General features: G+C 45.7%; 1 protein-coding gene across 17 annotated transcripts in view; it reads right to left on the reverse strand.

Moving 5' to 3' along the window:
* APBB2 (amyloid beta precursor protein binding family B member 2) overlaps positions 1-16,738 on the reverse strand; it is a 384,026-nt gene extending 367,288 nt beyond the window's left edge. For 16 of the 17 annotated variants that reach the window (XM_059887472.1, XM_059887475.1, XM_059887478.1 and 13 more), the window contains exon 1: positions 16,613-16,695. The gene's annotated coding sequence lies outside the window, so the exon portion shown is untranslated. 17 annotated transcript variants of the gene reach the window in all.
* Between the last annotated feature and the right edge of the window lie 473 nt (positions 16,739-17,211).

The raw sequence follows: 17,211 nt of genomic DNA on the forward strand, positions 1-17,211 counted from the left end.
ACACTCTTTAGATGAATTAAAAGTGAATACACAAGAAGAGATGGGAATACCAGACCACCTGACCTGCCTCTTGAGAAACCTGTATGCAGGTCAGGAAGCAACAGTTAGAACTGGACATGGAACAACAGACTGGTTCCAAATAGGAAAAGGAGTATGTCAAGGCTGTATATTGTCACCCTACTTATTTAACGTATATGCAGAATACATCATGAGAAACATTGGGTTGGAAGAAGCACAAGCTAGAATGAAGATTGCCAGGAGAAATATCAATAACCTCAGATATGCAGATGACACCACCCTTATGGCAGAAAGTGAAGAGGAACTCAAAAGCCTCTTGATGAAAGTGAAAGAAGAGAGTGAAAAAGTTGGCTTAAAGCTCAACATTCAGAAAACGAAGATCATGGCATCTGGTCCCATCACTTCATGGCAAATAGATGGGGAAACAGTAGAAACAGTGTCAGACTTTAGTTTTTTGGGCTCCAAAATCACTGCAGATGGTGACTGCAGCCATGAAATTAAGTAAGACGCTTACTCCTTGGAAGGAAAGTTATGACCAACCTAGATAGCATATTGAAAAGCAGAGACATTACTTTGCCAACAAAGGTCCGTCTAGTCAAGGCTATGGTTTTTCCAGTGGTCATGTATGGATGTGAGAGTTGGACTGTGAAGAAAGCTGAACACTGAAGAATTGCTGCTTTTCAACTGTGGTGTTGAAGACTCTTGAGAGTCCCTTGGACTGCAAGGAGATCCAATCGGTCCATTCTAAAGGAGACCAGTACTGTGTATTCTTTGGAAGGATGATGCTAAAGCTGAAACTCCAGTACTTTGGCCACCTCATGCAAAGAGTTGACTCATTGGAAAGACTCTGATGCTGGGAGGGATTGGGGGCCGGAGGAGAAGGGGACGACAGAGGATGAGATGGCTGGATGGCATCACCGACTCAGTGGACGTGAGTTTGAGTGAACTCTGGGAGTTGGTGATGGACAGGGAGGCCTGGCGTGCTGCAATTCATGGGGTCGCAAAGAATCGAACAGGACTGAGCGACTGAACTGAAATGAACTGAACACAAGAACTACGTTTCCCTTTTAACTCATTGTTAAAAGGATATATTCAAAGAGCCAACTCATTGGAAAAGACCCTGATGCTGGAAAACATTGAGGGCAGGAGGAGAAGGCGGCAACAGAGGATGAGATGGTTGGATGGCATCACCAACTCCATGCACATGAGTTTGAGCAAACTCCAGGAGATGGTGAAGGACAGGGAAGCCTGTTTGCTGTAGTCCATGGGGTTCCAGGGTCAGAGGTTACTTAGTGACTGAACAACAACAAAAGGATATAAGAACACTAAGAATGGCTAGGGAAGAATTAAGAGTAAGCCAGCAAAGCCACCCCCAACTTTATGAAATCTCTACTTGTTTCTATTCATTCTCTCAAAATTTTTCACTCTATGCAAATAAAATGTTTAAAACTGCATCACACTAGGTATACTCCGTCTTTAATTTAACCATCTATCAAAAAGATATATCTCTAAGCATTTCAAAAGCTAGTTTTCAAGGTCAACACTGAAGGTAAAGCAAATGTGATTTCATGAAAATATGTATCCACCGAGCTCTCCAATGGAAAGAAACTGTTTGGGGCATGCTAATACCACACTGCTTAATAGTTGGTGCTGCAAAAAGAAAGTAACACCTTTATAAATGTTCATAAAAAAATCATTTAAATGTTAAGCAAAAAGATATATAAACTCTGAATGGGCCATCCATCCCACTGTTCTCTCTCTCAATGGAAAACAGCACAACAGCATCTAATGAAAATCTTGTTTCCTTTACAAGAAATAAAGATAATAATGCTACAAATCAACACTTTCCCCTATTGTCTATTTTTATTGGTTTTTCTTGCAAGCCACATGTTCTTAGAACAAAAGAGGAAAAAAAGACAAAATTCAATAAAATGCCACATCTTATTTTTGCTTCTTATTTCTGCTTGCAGCTTGTAAAATATATACATAACAGCAGGATCTAGTACCAGTAACGGAAAATGATTTAAGCTAAAATAAAACTCAAGTCAGCAGGAGATGGCTTTGATCGGGGGACCATTATACGTAAGTTGATGGAATGCAAGACTTCCTTTATTTATTTTAGTACAAATAACCTCAAGTCCTGGAAAAAAAGACATTTTTAGAAAATGACACTGACCCAGTTGCTGAGTCTCATGAATAAGAGTGGTGAGCCTTACTTCTGTTGCAGCGCTGCTCATACATTTTCTGCTCAAAGCATTGGAATCCATTTAATTCAAATGTGGGAGTTTCTTCTCCCTGAATTTTAGGATAATGAGTGGTTGAAGACATGGAGATCCTGACCACAGAAATTGTGCTCAGATGCTCAGTGGTGTCTGGCTCTTTGCCACTCCATGGACTGTAGCCTGCCAGGCTCCTCTGTCCATGGGATTCTCCAGGCAAGAATACTGGAGCACATTGCCATTTCCTTCTCCAGGGGATCTTCCAGACCCAAGGATCGAACCTACGTCTCCTGCTTTTCCCACATTGGCAGGTGGATTCTTGACCACTTCCCAGCGCCACCTGGGAAGCCTGACCATAGTAATGGTATCCAACGAGACCGGTCACACTCAATTTCCCATCCCGTTTAGGGAAAGCACCAGTGCCAAGAAAAGAGCACCCTGACCCCGGGGACCCAAAAGCACCAATTCCCAGAACTAAAAGGAATCCCCAGGGACTCCCAGCCCTAATTCTCCTCACGTTCCAGGAGGTTCCTTCCTTGGAGGGAGGAAGGAACTTTCTCCTTTCCTTGGAGGGAGGAAGGGCTCTTTCATCTACATCTGCAGCTTCTTTTAACCCTCTTCTCAGTGAAGTATTACTGCATCTCTCTGGGAGTCTCCCCAAATATAGAAAAGTCAGCAACATGGGACAGGGGCCTTTCCCCACCCCTGGCAACAGAACCAAATGCTCTTTTACTCTGAATTATGCTATCTACACTAATATCCTTTCAAAAGACTCACTCTGGGCTCTCCCTCTAATGAAAATTTTCAGTGAGCTTGCCCCACCTAGTTCTTTTCCTGGCCTCTGTGCCAAACTAGAACCATAAACATGATTGGAGAATAAAACTCTCCAAAAAGATGGACCTAGTCCATCTTCCCTGACTTCAGGGAGGACCAAAACTAAACATACCTCAACAGAAAAATAATCCAAAAGCCAGTATTTTTTTAAGTTGGAATTAAGATTCCAACATGTCAGTAAAAACCCAGGTCAAGGTTAACCAAGTCGTGACCCCAAATTTCTTTTTTTCATACCAAATGCTCAGCCTTAGCAACTCCAACTGGTCACTCCTCTCTCTCCTCCCACCTGAGGTCAGCTGACCTCTAGGACAACGTCTCGATACCCAAAAGAAAACAGAATGAAGTCGTAATTTGAACAACGAAGGTAAAAAACCACTCTCCATTAGCCAGTTCCTCCCCTAAATGCACCAAACGAGCAACAATCTCTCAGGCTCAAAATGCCATTTATCTCTGGACCCAAGACAGGGGGACTGATCTACTGATCAGGCATGAGGAAAATCAATAAAAGAAATCCTGTCCCAACTGAAGATCCTGCATGTGTGAGTGCTCAATCATGTCCAACTCTGCGACCTCATGAATTGTAGCCAGCCATGCTTCTCTGTTCATGAGATTTCCCAGGTAAGAACATTGGCGTGGGTTAACTTCCCTTCCTTCAGGGGATCTTCCTGACCCAGGGATCAAACCCGTGTCTCCTGCGTCTCCTGCACTGGCGTGAACGTGAAAGTTGCTCAGTCCTGTCCAACTCTTTGTGACCCCATGGACTATACAGTCCATGAAATTCTCCAGGCCAGAATACTGGCGTGGGTAGCCTTTCCTTCTCCAGGGGATCTTCCCCATGCACATATGACTTGTGCATTGGCAGGCGGATTTGTTACCACTAAGCCATCCTGTAGTCCTCTACAAGGATGAGAAGTGTTGATGAGCGATGAGAAACAGGGAGTAGAAAGGAAGCAGAGAGAAATCTGCCTCACATGAAACATTCCTTCAGGTGCATGCAAAGCAGAACCTTAGAGCAGGCTGTTTAAGGTGCACACCAAGAAACACCTGTTCAGAAGAGGCTGTGCAAATGCACCCACAGGCAAGTGCTGGGTTAAAGAAAGCTAACAAATTTCTTTTCAGCAGGAATTCTCGAGTATGCTGATGAGTAGGTACATACAAGTTTCTGAATTTAACACAGAAGCCTTTATTCACAATGATTTATGGTTTATTCCAATGATTCAGGTTTCCAATCACTTTGAGAAATACTGCTTTAGAGGCTGTGGAACCAAGGCAAGCTAGAGCTGAGGCCTGAATGAGCAGAAAAAATAATAAGGCAACATCAATATAGTTTTTGGATGTTAGGAGCATTAGGGCTCCTTGAAGAGCTTTTTATTGTTGGGGGGATATATTCCTTGATTATTTTTTTTAATTGGTTTATTTAGTTTCAAGTGTATGGCAAAGTGTTTACATAGATATGTATTCTTTTTCAGATTCTTTTCCACTGCAGGTTATCACAAGATACTGAATATAGTTTCCTAAATTGTGTTTATCTATTTTCTGTTAATCCAGAACTCCTTACTTCTCCTCCTCCCCACCCCACCCTCCATCACCAAAGAGATGTTTTAAAGTGAGGCTCTCTGCACCATTCTCCTGGCCTGAAATTGCTCATCTCCAGGATTCTGACCCTGATAGCTCAGTTGGTGAAGAATCTGCCTGCCATGCAGGAGACCCAGGTTCAATTCCTGGGTTGGGAAGATCCCCTGGAGAAGGGATAGATTACTCACTCCAGTATTCGAGGGCTTCCCTGGTGGCACAGCTGGTACAGAATCCACCTGCAATGTGGGAGACCTGGGTTCAATTCCTGGGTCGGGAAGATCCCCTGGAGAAGGGATAGGCTACCCACTCCAGTATTCTGGCCTGGAGAATTCCATGGACTGTATAATCCATGGGGTCGCAAAGAGTCAGACATGACTGAGCGATTTTCACTCATGATCCTGCCATGACCATGACTTAGTAGTCACCCATTAGGGCCACTTGATCAATAGGAGCCCACTAGGATTCTACATCACATTACCCATCTCTATTATTTCACAGAGCCCCCCGCAAAGGCAGCAGAGAATGTTTTAATCATTGCCATACCCTTAGGCCCCACCGGCACACAGTAAGTGCTTAATAAACATTTGCAGAATGAATGAGGAAGTGAAGTATTCTGGCTATCCCTCCCTCTGGCTTGGAGAAATGATGAAACATCTGGTTATATTTAATTTCAGTTCAATATGATTTATTAGTTCAAATAGAGAGGCCATGCTTATGCTGTGGTTGCAAAATTAAATATATCTCCATTTCCTGTGGACACATGTTTTCATTCTGAGCCACGATAAGAAAACAATGTACTTTTGAGTCATTCTAGAAACAACAATGAGTTTAAACTGAGCCCCTTCCCAAGACCTCTCTAGAATTAAACACAAAAATCACAAAAGTTAATCAGCTTTTACATTAACACATACCAACCCCATTAACATCATGCTGTAAGTCTATACCATCATATCTGGGGATAAACTCTCAACTAGCTGCTGAAAATGTCCTGGGGCATATTTACCAATGACAACACTCTTATTCACTCACATCCTCATTCTTTGACAAATGTTACTTGAGTACCCAGGACTTCTGAAACACCGGGAACATGAAAATGGAGAAGTCACAGTGCTGTCCCTCAAGGACTTGAAGACCAGAAGAGGATCCAGGGAAGTAAATGGATACAATTCTGTGTGGTAACAATGGTGGGCTGTAAGTGGGGGTGAGGAGCTCACTGTGGGAGCCAGAAAAGCCAGTTGCCCTGTCCTGGGTACACCAGTGGTCTTCCAAGTGTGGGCCCCAGACCAGCAGAATCAGCATCTCCTGGGAAGCTGTTAGAAGTACAGACTTTCATCAGGCTGCACCACAGGCCTGCGGGATCAGAAGCCCTGCCGTGGGGCCGGCCCTGTGCGCTGTAACATGCCCGCAGGCTACTGACGCGCACTGAGGTGCACGATGATTAAACTACTTCCTGAAAGGGTTACAAAAGTCAAGCAGGTAAAGAACAGACAGACGGTAAGGATGGTTGCAGGCGATGGGAACAGGATAAAGGGCCAGAGAAAAACTGGCATCTATAAAAAACCATGAGGCTTGAGCTCAGAGCATGAGATGGAGAGCACAGGAGACCATGAAGTGGAGCAGGTGTGGCACCAAGGGGCCAGGGCTTCACCCTGAGGGCCACGAGGAGCCCCTGTGGAAAGGAATGAACGTGCCCAGACCTGCAGACTTCAAAAGATCACCTTGGAGGCAGTGTTGAGAACAAGGAGGAGTGCCAGAGGAGGAGTTGCAGATTCCTAGGTGAGAGGTGACTAGCAATGGTAACACACACCCTCAGAAACAGCAGGCTCTGAGTGGGAGCCGGGGATCAGGAACGCCTTACTCTGCTGCACAGATGGAGGGACCGGGTGTGCAGTGGGACAGATGGAGCACCCCTTCTCCTGGGAGGTGGTGCCTGACACACACCTCACACCCCAGCAGGGCAGGTGCTTGTCAGGGAAGCACTGAGCACTTCTCCCAGGAGCACACATCACATTTTATGTAGCTATTCTTTAGCTGTCAGAGTCAGTGGCCATCGTGGTCAGTTTCCACATGCATCATTTGGAACAGCGCCCAGTGCTTGAGAAGCCAAACTGAATGAATGGACAAGCCAGGAGGCCACTGAGAGGCCACTGCTCTTACTCAGCGGAAAGAGGACTGTGTCGTGGGGAAGGAATTAGAAAGCTGTATCAATTGAACTTAATTTTTCTCTAGTCTGTTGATACCATTCAAAACACTAAATGAAAACCTCTACAAGTCAATCACCTTATAAAAATTCAACAGTTTTTGATCTGTTGCATAGAGTCCACAGGGCTTCCCTGGTGGCTCAGATGATAAAGAATCTGCCTGCAATGCAGGAGACCTGGGTTAGGAAGATCCCTGGGTTAGGAAGATCCCCTGGAGAAGGCTACCCACTCCAGTATTCTTGCCTGGAGAATTCCATGGACAGAGGAGCCTGGTAGGCTTACAGTCCATGGGGTCACAAAGAGTCAGACAAGACTGAGCAACTAACACACACACACAGAGTTCACAAGCTCACCTACCTGTCGAAAGTCAGAAACAACCATGAAGTCAGAAGCACACTTGCAAGTGAAAATATTGATATGACAAAGCTCCAGGTCACAGACAGACTGCCACCTAATTGAGACAACAAGTCTGCTTTGTTTTCAGAATAACTCTGCAAAGCCCCAAAGTACAGGACAGAGACATTTCAAAGCCCGCTGAGACAGACTGAATGTTTGCTTTGATTTTTAGAAATGATTTCCAGCAGGCAGATAATGTTGTGACCCAATTACAGGGTATTTTGGAAACAGCAGGCACCTAACTTGGGGGTGGAGCTGGTGGGCGTAGCGGGAAGAGTTACTGAGCAGGCAGTACCGCCTGCCTCTGAATCCTGCACAGAATTTTATAGAGAAGGGAGCTGTGACAATCAGAAGCAATGCAACTTCTCCCTTGACCTGCTTCCCGTTTTCTCACCATTCCCAGAACAGACAGAGCTAAGGAAAGTCGTAAGTATATTTCTCAGCCCTCTAGGGGGAAGGTTCATGAAGGGCAGAAATTCAACTCCCTGGGGGAAAAAAATGGATGAAAGGCAAAGTCCTAGCATCAAGAAGTGGAAACAGTGGAAAATAAAACTCACAGACAAAAAGGAAGCAGAGAAACAACAACAATGGCCAGTTCTTACTCCATGCATACTGACAGGTGGCACACAAGCTCAGCTATAAGGTCTTACTAGAGACTGAGTGCTGTTTTCTTGTTTGGTTGGTTTGGGTTTTGGGGGGGTTGTTTTGTTTTGACCTCAGCATGCATCTTGCAGGATCTCAGTTTCCCAACCAAGGACTGAACCCAGGCATGGCAGTGAAAGCGCCGAATCCTAACTCTTAGACCACGAGGGAACTCCCCCAAGTATTGTTGTAAGCCCTTATTATATTCATGAAACCCTCATAACAACCATGTTCTGGGGAAGCTGAGGCACTGTGTAAGTCTGTGGTCCAACTGTGCTGTCCAAGATTATACGGTAATGGAACCGTAGAGCAGTACTGGGATGCTGAGAGTCAAACCACCAAACCTCAACTGCCTCCCCACAGGGCTCTCCTGAGCACGCACTGCAGGATACTTACCAGCATCCTTGGCCTCCACCCACTTGATGCCAGTCATACAGCTTTGACAATCATGACAATCAAAAATGTCTCCAGGAGTATTGCCAACGTCCCCCCCCGGCCCCGTCCCCCACCGAGAACCACAGCTATAGAGATTTGAAAGGCCAAATCTCTAGGTCCTTTATAGAAGCAATAGCAAACACCAGCTGTTGGATAGAAGAAGCAGGCTACCACACTTCCACTAAACCAACGTAAAATGGAAAAGGAGACAGCTGAAGGACTTTCTGTAGCAGTGAGTTTTACTATAGTCCTTTGCCATGGCTCCTAGAAAGCCTGTAAGGTCTTCCTGTTCTCCCTTCTCCCCTCGCTCAGAGCCTCACAAATGCCTCTACTGAAGCACCTTATAATGACACTCCAGGACATTCCTGTCTTCCTGAACACTTTGCACTGTACCTGGCGCCAAGTCTGTATTCAATAAACATTTGCTGAACAAAGGCATGGACAAACAAAGCCAAGGTTTCTGGGTGTCCCTAAATGATTGCATGTCTGTCTTCACTAGGGATCTCGAAAAGGTATAAACAAATAAAGTTTGGTTAGCGGAGAGGATGAGAGGTTCTGGTCAAAATCTGAGGTTGAATCAGTGCTTTTCAAAGTATCTACACCCCTCTCAGTTCACTTTAAGTCCAGGCTATGCGTCAGTTCTGTTCAGAACTTCAGCTGTATTTGTTCACTGGGGAACGAACTCAAGAAATCTAACTCATACTAAGGAAATTCTACTTATTCATATTATAACTTGTGCTGATACACAGTCTGCCAAGCAAACAGAGATACTCAATACTGCAGGGCCACTGACTGACTCTATTGCCCAAAACAAAGGTCTACTTGGGAAACCAGATGCAGATCAGAAGGTAAGAACAGAGCTATCAGCCAGCAGCAAGCAGGATGCTCCCAGGAAGGAAGGCACACCCACCACCCTCTCTCCAGCAGCCAGAAGTCTCAAGTCAGCTTTGGGGCTGCTTGGAAAGGCCCTGAAATCCTCAGGTTCCTCCAGTCATCAAAGGCCTTGTCACCCCAACACTGCCCCTGATTGACATGTGACAACTGATCAGATTCGGGGGCATTTTATTTACAACAGAAATATCCTTGACCAGAGTTTTCCCAGAGAGATTCAACACAGCAACCCTTAGATTCAGACATATTTAGAAATTAGATTTGGATTTTTCTACTATTCAATGTGTGTTCAGATGAAAGAAACGCACATGAGGCCACCATCTGGAGGCAATGGCTCCATCACTAAGTATGCAGATTTAGGTTAGCGGGATTCTATAAATGGATGAAAGGTGAAATTTTCATCTTCTTCCCAAAGGCTGAATCTAGGAAAGTTTCATGTTGTGGTGGAAAAAATAATGCAGGCTTTGTTTAGGGCCTGGGCAAGTCCTTTAAAGTTTCTGAACCCGGTTTACTCACCTATAAAAAGGGAAAAAAGAAGATACCCCAAAAAACGAAGTGAAGTGTTTCCTATATAGCACCAGGCAGAATTCACCCTTGATAAATGTTACTTCTTCACCTCCTCATTCCTCAGCAGCCCACATACTCCTCTGGGGTGACAGCAGTTGCAAGGCAAGCATTACTGCTCACTATGTTGCCTTTGGGCTTCCCAGCTGGTGCTAGTGGTAAAGAATCCACCTGCCAATGCAGGAGACACAAGAGACACGGGTTCAATTCCTGTATCGGGAATTTCCCCTGGAGAAGGACATGGCAACCCACTCCAGTATTCCTGTCTACAGAATCCCATGGACAGAAGAAGCTGGTAGACTACAGTCCATTGGGTTTCAAAAGAGTCAGACACAACTAAACACATGCATGTATACACACGCAGCCTTTAGTGAAAAGGCCCTCAGTTTCCTAATCTCTAAAATGGGAAGAGCACTACAGTATTCTGTAAGAATTAAATAGGGTAACAGCTACAACAAGCTCTTTGCACAGAGTTCCACAGTAATATATTATTCAGACCAGTGAGATCCAAATATTACTAAGTACAGATTTTAAAGTATTATCTGAAAAGTAATTATTTTCTTAAGCCACTATTTAAAACTCAGAAGTAATTTGTGTTTTTTTCCTCACCTCCCACCCTCCTGTCAGCTACTCACACTAAAGGTGAACAATCCCAATTCCATGAGCAAATTATCCATAAACCTTCTCCAGCGATTCATCGAGGCTCACGTGGAGGGCATGATACTGAAGAGGTGCAAACCAAGCCGGCTATAACACCACTTCCAGTTCTACGGCTGTAACTCCAACAGCATTTCCTAGAATCACCAATCCTGAATTGTTAGAGCATGCCATTTGGGCAGAAAGAAGTCTGCATGCAAAAAAACAAACACCACAATCTGTCATTCTGAGGCCCTGCCTGCTAAAATTCACATTTCAGTCACTTGTCCTTTCTGCTCTCTCAGAACCTCATCTTTCATCTTGGCACTTTCCTTGTCATTCTTGGGCTATAATTCAAAAATACTTGCTGATTCCCAGAGCACTTTCGAAATTAACTTCTTCTCAGCTCCTAGGACCTTGAGTCTGTACCAATGATTCCACATTCCTGGAAGGCCCCATCAGCTCACCCACAAGCTCCAGTGTGTCTTGGCCTCCACTAGTCAACTCGATCCTGAGGGCAGAGCTCCCCACATCTCAGGCCCAGATTCCCAGACTTATCAATTTCATGGACCATTAAGCTGCCAAATAAAAATATTCCCATCAGTTCAGAATGGCATAATCTCAGAGAAAAGGACAGATCTTCTCAGTTGAACACACTTGGAAAATACTCACTATATGGTCATCATTATCACTCGGATAAGGAGAGTGGAAACCTCACCAACAGACAACAGCCCTAACGCTGTGACGTGCATACGGCAGACACTCCACTAACTAAACTCTTACTCACAGGGCAGCAGTTTGGGAAACGCTACATTCCATACCACCAGTCATGCCAAGGCTTCCTTCTTCAACAACAGTGTTGCCTTCGCTCTATGGAGCTCTGTAAGTTCTCCCCAACCTCATCCTCCTAAGTGCATACTTCTCCCAGCCCGGTTCCAAAAGTGCATTCTTTTTACTCAACTTGAAAAGGAAAAATCAAAACAAAACCGCTCTGCCTCCTACTTCAAGCATTCCTGAAGCATACTTTCCGAGAGAGTTACACTTCAAAAACTTTAGTTATAACCTAGCAGATAAAATTTTGTAAGACTTCCACAAGCGGCAAAGGACAGAATGGTTCACTTTATTTATAACAACTACCAAATAATTAACAAACAATAAAGAAAAACCTTAATTCATATTCCATACCATTCATTTTTTCCATGTTATCTTTCCAGGGCTGTCCATATGAATCTACACATTTTACATACCAATAAATAATATGCTGTGACTTTTTCCTGATTACAAAAATAATGCCTGTCCTAGCATTTGTTCAATACTTAGAGGACCAGGTAAAATATTATGAAAAAGAGATTATGTTGAGAGGGAATGTAACTCTGTAGAGTTACTCCTGTAACTCTACACCCTATGCCCCCTCATACCTTGAAACAGACCAAGGCTTCTTACTTCTTGCCAAGTTGTGATGACTTGACTTTCTACCCCCCCCGTACTGCCTCTCTTCCAGCTCTCATCTGGTGTTTGCAGTTCCTGCCCTACTCCTACCACAGGCCCAGCAGCCCTGGAGCCTAGTTATGATCAGAAGCACTAGATCTACCATCTACTTATTATCACTTATTTAAATCTGGAGAAGGCAATGGCACCCCATTCCAGTACTCTTGCCTGGAAAATCCCATGGATGGAGGAGCCTGGTAGGCTGCAGTCCATGGGGTTGCTAAGAGTTGGACACGACTGAGCGACTTCACTTTCACTTTTCACTTTCATGCATTGGAGAAGGCAATGACAACCCACTCCAGTGTTCTTGCCTGGAGAATCCAGGGACGGGGGAGCCTGGGGGGCTGCCGTCTATGGGGTTACACAGAGTCTGACACGACTGAAGTGACTTAGCAACAGCAGCAGCAGCAACTCTGGCTTCTCTTCACCTGCCTCACTTAAAGGTTAATGAGGCTGAGTTTTGAGAGCATATTAAAAGCGAAGTACATTACAAACATCAAATTAGATAGGTTTCCTTCGACCCATCACAGATTATAAAAAAAAAAAGTTGATGTAGGTACATTTGGACAGCCATCATTCCTGGTACTACAGCATGGGCATCTGCTCAGTACAGTGATGGTGCTAACATGAAATGATAATGATCAGTTTATTCCAGAGACTGAGGGCTGCAACTCTGATCAAAGGCTAAAGAGACAAGGCAGGGACATGGGAAAAGTTTGCCCAAAGTTCATATAGGTGCCCTGGCAACCAAGGCACAGGATAGTCTCCTCTAAAGCCCCTGAAGAGGCTTATTCCTTAGACCACCTGCACGCCCTGGAGCAGAATCTCTTCAGAAGATGCTGTAAAACAATTTCAAATACCTAAAGTGCTCTACCCAAATCTAATTATTACCTTTTCTCCTACCTCAACTGCAGCCCCACAGAGTTAATTTTATGACAATCATTCTTTGACAAACAAAAACTAGAAGGGATGTAAGAAATGGGCAACAAAATGAAGGGCATTCCACACAGTAGGCTTCCCTGGTGGCTCAGTGATAAAGAATCCTCCTGCCAATGCAGGGGACCTGGGTTCAATCCCTGGGTTTGGAATATCCCCTGGAGAAGGGAATGGCTACCCACCACAGTTACCTGGAGAATTTCATGGACAGAGGAGCCCGACAGGCTACCGTCCATGGGGTCCCAAAAAGTTGGACACAACTTAGCAACTGAACAACAATTCCATAAAGCAGGACAGCCCAGACTTAGTGAAACAAAATCAGCTTCATCTAAGGCTTCACCTGTAGTCCTCCTTTTCAAATGGTTGCATCACAGGCCCCTGGACTGGGACCTGAAGGCTCAAAAGACACCATGAGGGTGCCTTCTACTGCAACACCATCATTTTACAGATGGGAAAACTGAGTTTCCCAAGGTCACACAGTAAATTTAAGTAGCAGACAACCCTGGCCCAGAAGGCAAGTCTTGGGATTCCCTGGCTGGTGGTCTTTTTGTGAAATCCCACTAGACATTTATTATGGAGCATCTGTCACTCTGACAAACTACTTCACACCATCAACACGTAACAACATGCAGAATATGCATTGTGCTTAGTCACTCAGTTGTGTCTGACTCTTTGTGACTCCATGGACCGTAGGCCTCCAGATTCCTCTGTCCATGGGATTCTCCAGGCAAGAATACTGGAGTGGGTTACCATGCCCTCCTCCAGGGGATCTTCCTAACCCAGGGATCAAACCCAGGTCTCTTGCATTGTGGGCAGATTCTTTACCACCTGAGCTACCAGGGAAGACCAAGAATAATGGAGTGGGTAGCCTATTCCTTCTCCAGGGGAACTTCCCCACCCAGGAATCGAACCAGGGTCTCCTGCATTGCAGGAGGATTCTTTACTAGCTAAGCTACCCGGGAAGCCCCAGAATATGCGCTAATAACATGTAAAATTAAAATGGGTAATCTGGGCATATCTTCCTTACATTCATTTGTTAGTAGTACAACTCTTTTGAAAATAAATGAACATAAAAAAAGTTTTTAAATCTGAATAGAAGCTTCTTAAAAACATTCAAATCATTCTGAAGACATGCTGTTCCAATCAAATCTAATTCCAAATAACAAATCAAATATGTCTTACAAGAGAATGCTTATTGAATAATAAAAGCAGTTAAACATAGTCTTATATAAAATAAAACTCGGAAGTTCTACTGCTTTACAAGCAATGAACTGTCCACCTCCTCAGAGGGATTTTCTTGGGAAGCTGACATTTATGTCAGAGATAACAACGTATAAGATGTGTAAGAGTCTGAATATCAGACTTGACACATAGTAATGAACAAATGCTACTTTCCTTAACTTGGGAGAGGAAAATAAGCATCGCCCTCATAAGCAGTAATATCTTCTTACAATACTTTTCTAAAAGTCTGTCCTGTGCCCATGAAAAGTGTAAGGGGCTATACTAAATCAGGGTGCTGAATATTTTAAAACTGAAGAAGGTATTCAGACAACATCCCATTTCTTTTAAGAGACAAATTTAGATATCCTAAAATCAGGATAATCAACATAATACTGTTCCAATACAATGGCAAGCCTCCCAGTATTCCTGCTGTAACAAAAAAAGAAAAACAAATTGATTTTTGTTGTTTCTCTGGTGGCAGGGAAAAAAAAAAGTCATCAAACTTTGAAACATGACATAAAAAGAGTAACAGTTTTAAAATATTTTATCTTTGTACATGCGGATTCTTCCACTATTTAGCCGATTTTTCTTAAATGATTTTGTAGTCAGGATTTTTATTACTCCAGTTAACTGTAAGAAGTCAGTCTTTTAAACTTCAGCTCCTGCGTTTTTCCACTAGCACTTTACAAAAGTTTCAGAAAATGGGACTGTGCTGGCTCCATGCAGGTGAATTACTTAGTTAACTGTATTAACATCCTTTTGAAGAGAGAATGAAAGAAACATTTCTTTCCTTTCCAGTTCCCTGGAAAAGGATCTTAACTTTAGAATTTCTTCTCAAACGCTCTGAGCAAATATCTAGACCAACCCCAGCCAATGGAGTCCCTGAGTGATTTTTCGAGGTCATATAATTAGCCAATGACCAAAGGACAGCTACTGAGATCTGCATCTGTTATCCCCAGGTGCTCTGACTGCCAGCCCACTGCACTCTACCGCCACCTGTGTTCTCTCAGCATTCCAGACGCCCCCCACCCCAACCCTGAGGCTCCTCATCCTCTTAACAAATGTCACCCTTTCAAAACTGCCATTTCTAGGACTCTGCAAGTTACCATAAACAACTGCTCAACAAATATTGCTTCCAAGCTACAAACTGAAAACACCACAATGTGGCTTCATAAAGAAACCCGCCTTCCTGAACGCCCAGCTACCCGAATGCACTCTTAATTATCATGGCCATTTGAGGACAAGATGTGAAAAATAAATTCATGACAAGAAAAATAAACCAAAGACTTAAGAGCCCCCAATCCAGAACAACAGATCAGGATGCCACTGTTTGCTTTTTAAATCAGTGAAATATTAAAACAAAGAACAAACCAATGCCAACCTCACAAAGTTTCCCCATTTCTTGGAATTCAGATATGATTGCTGGCATCATTTTAAGAGAATCCTTTGAGTATTTTACCTAAGTCATCAGGCACAATGTAAAGCCAGTGACTGAGGGACTTCTAATCAAAACGGAGCCGAGTCTTGTCTGAGCTTCTGACACTGACCTTATTCTCCTCTCAGTGTTTGGCCCTCCCCAACCACTCAATCCATCCAAAACAGTCTGGGACAGTCATGGCTCTAAACTGCCCTGAACTTAACCACAAAACGGCCACAACTCTGTCTGATTTCTTCAATGGTTTTTGCTTTTTTTAAATTCAGGCCCTGCGGTCCTTCGACCCTTAGCCCCGACCCCTCAGTTCTAGACCTCTTCGCCGATGTCAAGATCACCTTTGATTGTTTCTATGGCACTCCGCATCCCTCCTCCGTCCAGCAATGTTTTCAACACACAAATGTCATTTCTAGCGTTCAACCCTCCATTCTGTCCGGCGGGCAGCAAAGTGGATTTCAGGATCAGCTTCCCTGATTCGGTCCCCTTCGCACAGCCATTTTCTAGTTAAAATGCTCCCTGCCTCCGAGAGGGAAATGAACTTTTCCCCCTTTGATCTCCCAGCGGCTAGGCTCTGAACCCCCTAGAATCCATCCCGGTCTTCAACTCCCGGCAGGAGTGCGCTGCCGCTGGTGGAGGGAGAGCCCAGCCGCACAGCGGAGGCCGGTGCCAAGGCAAGGGGGTGTGCGCTCTTCCCCGCCGGCTCCCACCCTCGCTTTTTCCCCTCCGCAGACCGCCCGGCGCACCCCCTCCCACCCTGTCTCCCCCGCCTCAGGCCCTGCCAAGCCCCGGCTGCCGAGGGAAAGAGGGCGCCGAGAAGCCAAAGGGATGGAGTCAAGGAGTGAGCCCGCAATCGCCGTGCCACCCGGCCCTGCGGCACGGGAGCGGGACACACGAGACTCCGCAGCGAACGCCTGCTGCAGATGCTGTGGCAGCTGCTGCAGCTGTGGCTGCGGCTGGGCGAGTGGCAGTGGCCGCGCTGCCCTCGGGGCCGCGAGGAGAGGAGCAGCCGCCCGGGCTACGCGCCGCCACTAGCCCCACGCCGCTGCGGCTGATCGAGTCTCTCCCCAGCACTCCCGGGCCGCCCCGGGATCCAGAGTAAAAGCAAGGAAGAAAGCTGTGCTCACCGGCAGTACGCGGCGCTCGCCTCCGCTCCGGCGCCCGGCAGCTCTGCTCCAGTCTCGCCCTGCCGGGAGCGTCAGGATCAGCTGCGGGAGCAGCGCACGAGCTTCCTACTTGAGACCAGGACGGGCTCCGGCGACTGAGCATGCCCAGTGCCGCTCCGCCAGTCCCGCGCAGGGAGCGGCGCCGGCGAGATTCCACTTCTCCAGGCTTTGGCGGCGGCTGCGCGGAGAGGCTGGAGGGGCCTGACCGGGCGGGGGCCGATCCCGAGAAAGGCGGGGCCGGGGGCGGGGGCCGAGGAGGAGGGGGCGGGCCGCGCTCCTAGTGCGACCCCTGCAGGCAGAGGCTTCGGGGCCTTTCGAACTCACAGTCCCCTAATCATCCGAGAAGATGGCAAGGAGACAAGGCGGGCCAGAACGTCAAGACCCAACGCGAGGTAGCCCGGCATCCCCTCCTTGTGGCTCGGTGTCTGTCTGCACCAAAAGGCAGTTGGGTAACCTTATCCCTGGCTAGTCTTTTCTCCCACACGTCTGCATCCCCTTATAACGGGAAAATGTCCTCAGATGAGAGCTGCCCACGCCCATCCAGCTGCAACTTTGTGGGC

Source organism: Bos taurus, chromosome 6 (genome assembly GCF_002263795.3).
Source record: "Bos taurus isolate L1 Dominette 01449 registration number 42190680 breed Hereford chromosome 6, ARS-UCD2.0, whole genome shotgun sequence".
Lineage (NCBI taxonomy): Eukaryota > Metazoa > Chordata > Mammalia > Artiodactyla > Bovidae > Bos > Bos taurus.